At 41.4% G+C, this 10,469-nt stretch overlaps 1 long non-coding RNA gene across 1 annotated transcript in view; it reads left to right on the forward strand.

Annotated features, from left to right (window-relative positions):
- The window catches only part of LOC138067508 (uncharacterized), a 30,319-nt gene extending 21,394 nt beyond the window's left edge, over positions 1–8,925 (forward strand). Inside the window, exons 3-4 of the long non-coding RNA XR_011141602.1 lie at positions 6,951–7,069; positions 8,720–8,925. This is a non-coding gene — a long non-coding RNA (uncharacterized lncRNA). The remainder of the gene's footprint in view (positions 1–6,950; positions 7,070–8,719) is intronic.
- Positions 8,926–10,469: the final 1,544 nt, after the last annotated feature.

The raw sequence follows: 10,469 nt of genomic DNA on the forward strand, positions 1-10,469 counted from the left end.
CCATGCACAGACATGTTTTCCTTTTGTACCATCATAGCTTCATTGACTGTTTAAGTTACACCAGTGCACATCACTTAAGAATCTAAACCATAAAGCTTATATACTATTTTATCCTCCTACAGTAGCCTTCTGCCTGATAACCTCTACCTACTCATATTGTGAAGAAAGTCATGTTCATTTGTCCCATTGTAAAGAATAAAATATTTGCACAGGCCATAATTAATATGTTTTTGACATCTACTTCTTTCAAAGCAGGTCTTTAATCTTTGGGTTCTTCACGTGGGCACAAATCACCTTTTTTGGACCAAGCTGAGCCAGGAATTGCATATATGCAAAAAGATAGCCTTACTGATAACATACTTTTTAAAATTTAATGCAACAAATGTAACTGGTACTTAGGAAGACAAAAGGTTTCTGAAGACAAGCACTAAGTACAAGAAGAAAAATTCAAAATATTTTAATTAAGTAACACTAAAAGTCATGATACATATATAAAAACAATCAAGCATGAAGAATTTCAGCAACAGCCGCTACCTCCTACTGGCCACCAATCTAGTCATTATCAGATGACAACATCACAGAAGAAATCACTTACAGGAATATGGAGTGCTTTTGAATTTTAGGTTAGTTCAGGGACAGTGTCCAAAGCATAAGAGATTGAATAAGAAAGTGTGTGTAGCCAGATGTAGGATAACAGATCTCTGGTCCTGAGATTTATCCTCCCATGTTTTGGCAGACTGGTTATGTAGATAAACACATCAGTGTTAAGAGTATAAACACTGTTGTTTAAAATATTAAATGTTAAAGCGTTACCAATATTTCTAGGTTGGGACTGCTAGGTTACAAACACAGCTGACAAAATTAAAAGCAGAAAGTGCAGTAAGCAGTTAGCAATCAGTAATGGATAGCTGAAGAACCGTAAATAACAAGGAAGAATGCAGACAAATGCAGACAGACATACAGAGTATTCAAAATGCTAACAGATGACAGACAGTTCAGTGGAGACAAATGAAATGCAATTATGACTTTGATAAGCCTTCATGGCACAAGACTATTTTGTTCACAATAAAATATGAGGAACAGAGATGAAAACAGATGAAAAATTGGGAGACAAGTCCTTGTGCATCATCAATGACTGATAAGAAACAAAGGCAACAATCAATGCATTTAATGAGTCTTAATACTTCAATCATGTATGTCTGGATTAGAATGCACATGCTTCATAAAATATGAGCGTTAAGAAAAAATAGTGAGAAACAAGTTTCTTCCTCATGTGCTGTTAAATGCAAGGTGTCTTGCTGAGCGCTCAGATAAAGATCGTTTTCCTCAAATTCTGCATCTTCATCCACAATTTTTAATAAAGATACATAACTTGTGCAAAAAATCCATAGACCACCTGGCCAATTGCTCGTTTCTGTAAACTGTTATACAGTGGCATGGCCAAAAGTAACAGTTTTGGCATAGCTATACCAATTCCTGGGTTCCTTGCAGCAAAAGCAATGTGATCTGACTCCGCTGATTCGGTAGAGTTTTCCTTACTAAAAGCAGACTTTTTTCACCCATTTCTCTCAAAGGTATAAAAGTCCAGATCTGCAATGATAATCAAGTCCATAGCAAGCAACATCATGCTCCATCCTTTACAACAACTACAGGAAAGAGATTCCCAAACAATCTATCCCCATGTCTGTGAGGATTAGATTTCTTATGATCTGATAAACTTCTTAATATTACCACCTGCTTAACCCAGAATAAGCTTAATTAAGTCAAATCAATCCTAGCAGAGCACAAGGTAAGTGACAGCAGAACTGGGCCATGAGGATGTAGACAATGGAGAGTGCTCAGGAACTGCAAGCCTCAAGCACAGCACGGCACAAACATGATTCAGCGTTTCTGTCCAGTTTGAATGAAAAAAATGCATCTGAATGCAACCTTTGCAGTAACAAGAGCTGAGGCAAAAAACAGAACTTGGAGCTCTGATCATTTACAAGTCGCACACTTGAGAATTATGAGACTCAAAACTACATTTCCAATGGAAAAACAGAATGAAATGTCTAAAGTAATATTGATTTAAAGTTTCTTTTTTCCAGTAATCATCTTATTCACTTACTTTGTATTGGTTGGTTAGCTGGTTGATTTGTTGTTGTTTTCCAATTTGAGAATTTGTATTTTTGAAAGTTAGAGGCTTTTTTTAAATGAAAGCTGTGACTCTTGAGTCATTTGCAGTTGCAGATTAAAAGAGGGCTAGTTGAAGTTGCTACCTCCCCCAGCTGTCCACACATCTCTTCTTATTTTCCCTTATCAGGAAGCGCTTTGAGACATGCAGTAACTCCTGGTAGTCCCCAGTTTACAGCCTAGCAGAGAAAGGGAAGCTGAAAAGTTGACCCTGGTCAATATCAATGTATTTTGCTGTTAACTGCAGAGGTTCAAGAATATATCACAGTAACACCTGCTGTGCTAGAAGTACCTGCAAAAGCACATTTGAGAGCTTTGAGCAATAACCACTTCAATAACCTTAGTTTAGGGGACTGCAACAGTCTCAAAGTCTTAGCTAATTCCTAGGGTAAGGAGGTGACTTAGATTATCATCAATAGGAAAAAAAAAAAAAATACAATAATTCAAAATGGTAATACTGCATCTGCTCTGAGACTGTTCAATCTCATGAATAGCAATGAGATACTAAGTGAAGCATTGATACTGTCTTTAATGATCTTAAAAACATTCTCATACATACATAGATGAATAAACATGTCAAATACTAACTGTAATATACTAGCTAGCATGGATTGATAAAATCATCTACTGTCTGAGATCACAGTGGAAGCTTGTGTTTGGTGTGCTTATAAAATGGGCCTTCCTGAATGGTGTGGGATGTATCATTCACGTATTGGTCTGAAAACACTACTTGTTTGTAGTAAGTCAAGTATGCAGCTCCTAATGGTTAATATGATAAAGAATCTGGGCCTTGAGAGCGCCCATAGGCCTTGACTGCCCCGACCAGACTCCCCAGGCCCCCGCAACACACACACTCTGCCCCAGGCCAGGGGTTATATTTCAGCACTGGCATTCCTATCTCCAGCCCTCTATCGTCTGGATAGACCTTGGTGTCACAAGCAAAACGGTCTCTCAAGCTCTGCTGAGCAGTCCCTTCAGGGGTTTACCTGCTCCATCATGGACTCCTTCATAAGCTGCAGCCCTTTCGGTGGTATACCTGCTCCAGGATGGAAAGCCTCCTTCCGGGAATGTGCCTCTCATCACGTCTCCAACAATGTCGCCTTCACTTGCCTCCTTTATTTTGTTTCTCCAAACTGCTCCCTCCACACTTCTCAGGTGTCTCCTCTCACATGCACCCTCCTGCTTCTCTTCCTGTGTCTCCCACCCATAGCAGCAATTGCCACTTCTTAAATACATGAACAGTAGCAACACATTCTCCTGCAATTGTAAGTTGTGGCATGCAGCAGGTTGTTCCCATCCACTGCAGAGCCCATCAGAAATGGCTGTGACTGGCACAGGAAAGTTCATCGCCTTCTTCCACACAGGGCTGGTCCTGCAACCAAAACTCTGCTTTTTAAGCCAAAAACATTCCAGCCCTTGCCTCTGAGAAACATTTAAGGTAATCTTGAATATACATCCACTGTAAACGCTACTTTTAACATCATCACTATCTTAATATACATACATTATAAACTTTACTCTTTCTCCCAGACAGTAGGGAATGACATTGTTACAACGTGTACATATACTCAGTAGAGTTCGCCCTTGCGAACCAAATTGTCAGGGTTAACTGCCTTATAGGCAGAATATTACTCCTCACAAACTCCACTCGCCTCTCATCTCTGCATACCAGGCTGCAGGGGCTAACACTGTAACAAACTGAACACCTACGTACTACCAACTTCACCTCCCCTTGCCCCTTTGAAACATGAAACTAGGAAGATACAGCAGTTTGAACGTATCTATTACCATATTCACCCCTTGCTTTTGTACTTTTTTACTTGAGGGCTCACACTCTTGGGTGCTGTGTTCCCGCAGGTCAGCTTAATCACTGGCCAGAAAGGGCTCCGTTTTTAACCTGCAAAGTCCTCTGCCTCCACCCCTGGGGTCGAGGCCCCTCCAGGGCAGTCACTCCCAGCCGGCTGGCTGCTTCCGCTGCTGCCCCCCACCTAGCCACCATGTGGCCATCGCCATGCTACCACCGGCACTGCTGACCGGCAGTGGCGGCCTTTCACGCTGAGCGCCCATCAAGGCCTCCCGTTAGCAGGCCATCAGCCAGACAGAGACCACCAGCTGCTCTTTGCAGCTCCAGCGAAGCTGCTGGGCCCCTCTGGAGCCCCGTTGGAAGTGTATAGTGGGGCACAGCCACCGCCGCCCCCCGCAGCTGCCTGGCTGGGGCTCTCAGATCCCGCAGGCGGAGACAGCCCCAGCTCCGGGCCAGCAAGGCAGGGACTCCAGCAGGACCTGTCCTAGCTCTTCCCAATCACCTTCCCATCTGGCGAGGGGTCTCTTGGCTCCCCTCAGACTCCCCATTTCCCACCCGATCACACCTTGTTCACACTAAGCCCTCCATGCACCACAGCACAATGAGACCAGTTCCTCCTGGAGCCTCAGTCACCACAGCTAGTCCATGCCATGCCCAGACCACTTGTTGCCCACATTCTCCAGCTGTTACTGTCGAGGGCAAATCAGTCTCTCCAGCTCTGCTAAGCAGGCCCCCTCCGGCACATTGTACCCACTCCGGCACAGCTCACCCACGAGCTGCAGCCCCTCAGAGCCAAACCTCCTGCCCTGACCCCAAGGACGCCCCCTTCCAGGGCCACCTCCTGCACCGTCCTCCTCCCACGGCAGCCGTCGCCCTCCCATAAACAGGCTGTAGCGGTGGTGCTGCAGGCTCCTCTGGCTGGTTGTAGGTTTGGCACGCGGAGGCTGTGTCCGTCTGTTACAGAACTGGCCCGGGGCAGTTCATTGCCATCTCCCGTGCAGGGTGGCCATACAGCCACAGCCCTGCTGTTTATGCCCAGTACAGCAGGACATGCGTGACAGCCTTGTCTCTAGCCCTGTCTCGTGCTCCTACTCCTAACTAAGCTCTCTGGATGGATCCTCAGCCTGACTGGACACTTTGCCTTGTCTGGGTCTGTTAATGGACTTGTTACTAGCACCCTGCCCACCCTACCCTGATACTGGCACTGCCTCTTTCTGCAGTCACCCTTGGCTCATATCTTGTCCTCCCTTGTGGAGCAGCCCTGATCTACTGCTCCTTGACAATAAGTCGGACAGTAAGCCAGTAATCATGAAGAAGCCAAGACTGGCCATAACAAAATGCAGTAGCCAACAAGTCAGAGACGAGAGAAATCCAAGTATGACAACAGTGGAACTGTATAATTAGCCTGTTTGTTCAATCATGGTTGAGTTTAACTGTGTTGAGCAAATGCTTAAAGCAAACTCCAAAGATGTTCCTATGGTGAAAACCCAACATGGCTTTTAGCTTGTAGAAGCCCCTCCCTCTGCTGAATGAATGCTGACAGTGATGCATATACTTCAAAAATAAAATGGATGAGTCAATTCCTGAAAACTCTCTCCTGAAAACTCATTTTGTATGGACTTGCTAAAAGTTACCAATAAACCATTACTCTCAAGCTTCTTGATTCTCTTCAGGGACAACTTGCTGCCCTCCTTTAACTATACCAACAAGAATATCTATAACTTCTTAGTATTCTTTTTGCCTGAAGCACAGAAAGGAAGATCATTTTATGATGTAAGTAAAAGTTTCAGTTTATCCTGGGGGTGTATTCCTGACTATTCTTAATAACTACTCTGCAGAGGACATTGTGTGTGCGGTGTGTTTAACCAGATAAGTCCATACTTGATTCCAGGTGAAATGTATCACCACCAAGAAAGCAGAGTTAACTGAAGACAAAATTCGTTTTGACTTTAGGAAGACTCCATTTGAATTAAAAACAAAGAAGCAGACTGAAACAAGTGTTGTTATTAATACAGCAAGTTAGTATGAAAAATATTGGAGTATGATCCACAAAAACCTTCTCATGTACTACATGTGGACAGCAGTTTTTGTATAAAATGATCAGCACTCTCACAGTAAAATATAGTACATGTAAAGCTGATAAAGGTCATTCCCCAGAGACTGTTCAAGATCTTGAGAACTGTAGAGACAGCAAAATGAGAAACCAAGAGAAGTGGAATTATTATTTTCTAACAACTATCTCTATCTGAATTAAACTCATCCTACATTTGTAATCCCGGTGCAGTTTTGCAAATGGGTTTTCTCATCAGACTGGTTCCTTCAGTATTCCATTGGTGTAATAAAATTCAGAACCTTTCCAAGTTCCTTTGCAGTATAGGAATAAAAGTAAGACAAATTTGGCTAGTACTACTGATAAAATATTCTTCATAGCCTCAGTGCAGTAAGTAGCCTCATACCTTTCAGCAGGGTATTTCTGCTTCCATGTAGTACACACACATGGAAGCGCATGCCTTCTGTTTCTTTGCCAGCAGGCAATATTTACCTGTGTGGGTGATGAATGTTTCACTGGTTTGGTAGATGTAGTCAGAGATCCTTGTTCCTTCTACCAACAGTTCCTCTAAGACTAAAAGGCAAGACCTTCCTGTTTACAATTAAAGTGGCATAATCTCTAGATTTAATTACTAGATGTTAAGGATAAGTTTAGGACTACAAAATGAAGCTAGTGCCCTATATTTTGAAACTGCTTGAAGAGTTGTTGACTGCTCTGACAACCTTTCTGTCCCTCTCAGTCCACAAATCTGTGATGTGGGTGCTTTGTACTACTGAAGAGCAAGACAAATGGTTTCACAAGATATTTTCACTGCCTCAAAATCCTCTCAAAGACCTGAAAGCTTAGTCCAAATTTATCAGGGTGCAAAACAGATACCATCTGCCTAGTCATTCTGCCTGGATTTTTTTTTTGCTTTCCTTTCAGGTGATCAATCTGTACCATGGTGCCTAGCTTCTCTGCCGTCAAGTAATAGCCATTGGAACTAGGACCTTCTGGCAGAGCAGCATGCAGAGGTTCTTGCTCATTTATTTCCAGGTTTGGAGGTATGATAATGTAGCCCCTGATTCTTGATCCTTAATTGTCAAGATAATATATTTATATCTTCTTTTGAATGATATCGAACCTAATTTTCCTTTTTACCTGTCCCTTTTTGCAGCAACATGTTCTAAAACAAACACGATAGGTTAGAAAAGGCTTGGCAAAATGGCATGACCTCTTTGTCATAATTAAGGAATTAATCCAGAAAAAGCAAAAATCAGTAGATTTCAATGGAAAAACTACATTCCTGTTTGTATCCTGCTACACATAATTAGCTTATACTGGAATTGAAGGAGGGTTAACAACTGTTACTAGATAGAGCTCAAGGTTTTTTAAAACATGTAGAACACAATTTGCTAGTCTTATGTGAGGTTCTGCATTGAAGTCAACAAAATTTTAAGAGTTAGGCTGGGAGACCTGGGGTCTATAATAATACAGCATTTTAGCATTTTTTTCATGTTGTCACTTTAAACAATATTACCAGAGAAACTTTGACCACACTAATTGTTATAATTTTCTCCTTTCTGACTTCCATAAATCCTCGTACTTATAAAATCTGTCCTTTGGTGTTTGTTGAGCTGAAAGAATACTGAATCCTGTTAGACCGTTTAGAATGACCTTTCCATAACTATTACAGTCCCCTTGAAAGCACAAAAAGTTGCAAGAAAGAGCTGAACAGTGACAAAAGTGAAAGAATGAGTTCAGCCTACTGAATCTGTGGATAAGAAGTATAAATGAATCTGTTTTTTAATCGGTAGAAAATTACAATGAGTAAGCTCTTAGGTCCCTGGGCAGATGGGGCAGATGGCCTTGTGATCAGCAAGTGATGCTGTTTCTGGAGTAGATTGATAGTCTGCCTTCTAGCTTTCTCCCCTTAAAATGAAAGAAGAGAGATGAATGCATAAATGAATGCTGTGTGACTTTCACTGAGGTGGTTTTTCAGCTCTATAAAGTGCAGCTAGAGTATGTGTCTGATCGAAGTGTGTGGATTGTTTTCCAAAAGGGTAAAGGTTCAGTCACAGAGCCAGGGATGGAAAATTTTCTATTATTTCAAAGTCTGGCTATGATGGTGAAAAGGACCTTAACGGTTTTGTTTAGAGTCTGTTAAAGAAACAGCTTACCTGAGCATTTTTATGCTATTCACAAAGTTTTACTTACTCTTTCCACTCCCACCATGGTGAGTAGTTAGACTCTAATAAATAAGCTTTCTTTTTTTCTCAGGTGTATTTATTTCAGCCAGATGCTTTTCTTGTCCTTCCATTTTTTGCCTTGTATTTTGCATACTTGAAAAAACAAAAAAATAATGCATAGCAATGTTAAATTACCACCAGATGCTATGTCCCTTATGATTTAGCCATTTAAATGACCTGAATTTGAGGGAAGGCAGTTAATTGTTGGCTGGGTTGTTCTCTATTTGTGCAACTGCTTTCAGCATAAAAATTAAGATGGGCAACCAACAATTTATCTATCTGTAGAATTTTGTCTTCTCTACAGTCTCTTTATTTGCAATGAGAAAGCACAATATGCAATATGATTTGTTATAGTTTACTTTGGTCACAAAGCATGGTCAGAAAAAGATGTTTTTTTACCTTTTCAAGTACAATAAAATGTTATAGTCAAGCATTCCTGTCCTACCTGTTTGTCTGTTTCCAAAGTGTCTACCATCAGATGGCATCTAGATGGACCTACTGATTTGAACAATATTCGACCTGAGTCTTTAAGACGTTCATAAGGAAAGGAAAAGATAGATTTTTCAGCAAATTTTGGTCAGCTTATTTCCTGGTTTCATTGGAAATCAACTTTACAAAGAGGCTGCAAACAGAAAACCTTGAAATATCCTCCTCAGGCTTGAAGACAAAAAGAGATGTACAAGACTCCCAGATTCCTCTGTCTCCTGGGACATATCTGTGAAGGATGGCCAAAGGCAACTCTTAGAAACGGTTTGTCATGATACCGTCAAAAGCTAAATGCAGAAATCCCTTGGAGAAAAGAAGGGAGAACCTCTAGCAGGGCAAGGCTATGAAGTGCAGCACCCCAAGGCATTGTGCATACTATTACAAGGTGATACCTAACAACACATACAAGTCAAAAACTAGAAGGTAATTGTGGGCTGAGGGGAAGGGGGTGGGAGAAGAGCTGTGAGAGACTCAGGAAACAAGGATAGGCTAATGGTATACTTTTGTTTTGTTACCGTTGGATTTTATTTCCAAATAAAATTAAATCTCTACACTCCAAAATCTTAGAAAATTACCGTTTGAAAGTTGTGTCACAAATTGTGTCAAAGTCTCAGTTGTAGAACCAATACGGTATTTTCATTTTAAGCTCACAAAAGAAGTGATGAATAGATGTTCACGTTGGGTGTTTTTTCCTCAGTCTAATTTAGTTCTAGTTAAAGTACTTCATTTGTTTTAAGTTACAATAGAACACATTTATCCCTTTATCTTGTCTAGAATTCAAAACAGAATATAATGATGATTTAAAAACTATTGGTTTGTCATCACATGTGCTTTTGTGTCCTTTAAAATCAGCCAGGAAATAAGCTAGACAACAGCATTCTGAGGTCAAAATTTTCTAAAGCTCCCTCACCCTATCTTTCCCTTTTCCCTTTTCCCTTTTCCCTTTTCCCTTTTCCCTTTTCCCTTCCCTTCCCTTCCCTTCCCTTCCCTTTCCTTTTCCTTGATTTTACCCAAATTTGCTGAAGAATTCACACTGTAATTTTTCATTCTGTCTGCTGTGTGAATTTAAGACCAATCCAAAGTCTGTTGACACAAATAGAAATTATTCAGAATGTTTTTAGATCAGCCTCCCAGTTACAGAAATACTTCCAGATCCTTTTACCCTGTCTCTTGCAAGCTGCAGATATCATTCTAACAATATAGCTGAAAAAAGACATTTGTGATGAAAAATCACTTTTATTTTTCTAATCTTTTTAATATTATACTATTTCACATTCTCTTACAATAATTTAGGTGGTATTATGGATCACTGGACCATCACTGCAGGCTAGCCATCTTTTATTATCACAGACAGTTTAAAGAGAATATATTTCTGTATTCTCCTTTCAGTTTACAGTCTTTCAACCATGCAAAGCAGTTTGTTAAAAAAAAATGCTTTACACATTTATAGTAGGGAAAAAATGTTTAAACTCCAAATAATCAGACCAGAGCGAAGATTAATAACAGAAAGAAGAGGGGTGGGGGTGGGGGGCAGCTTAAACACCATGTCGTCGAGGGAGAAAATGGGGGAAGTTTTAAGAAGCTGTTGTTTTAGCAGCCCTCGGCCAGGCTGCAGCAGGGCTGCGGCGGCTGCCGGGCGGCGGAGCCGAGCGCTGTGCTCTGCTGCCCCCTTGGCCGAGCGGGGGGACGTGCAGGCAGCCGGCGCGCCGCCCGCCCGCCCCGCGGCCCG

The sequence above is a fragment of the Struthio camelus genome, chromosome 5 (assembly GCF_040807025.1).
Source record: "Struthio camelus isolate bStrCam1 chromosome 5, bStrCam1.hap1, whole genome shotgun sequence".
Taxonomy (NCBI): domain Eukaryota; kingdom Metazoa; phylum Chordata; class Aves; order Struthioniformes; family Struthionidae; genus Struthio; species Struthio camelus.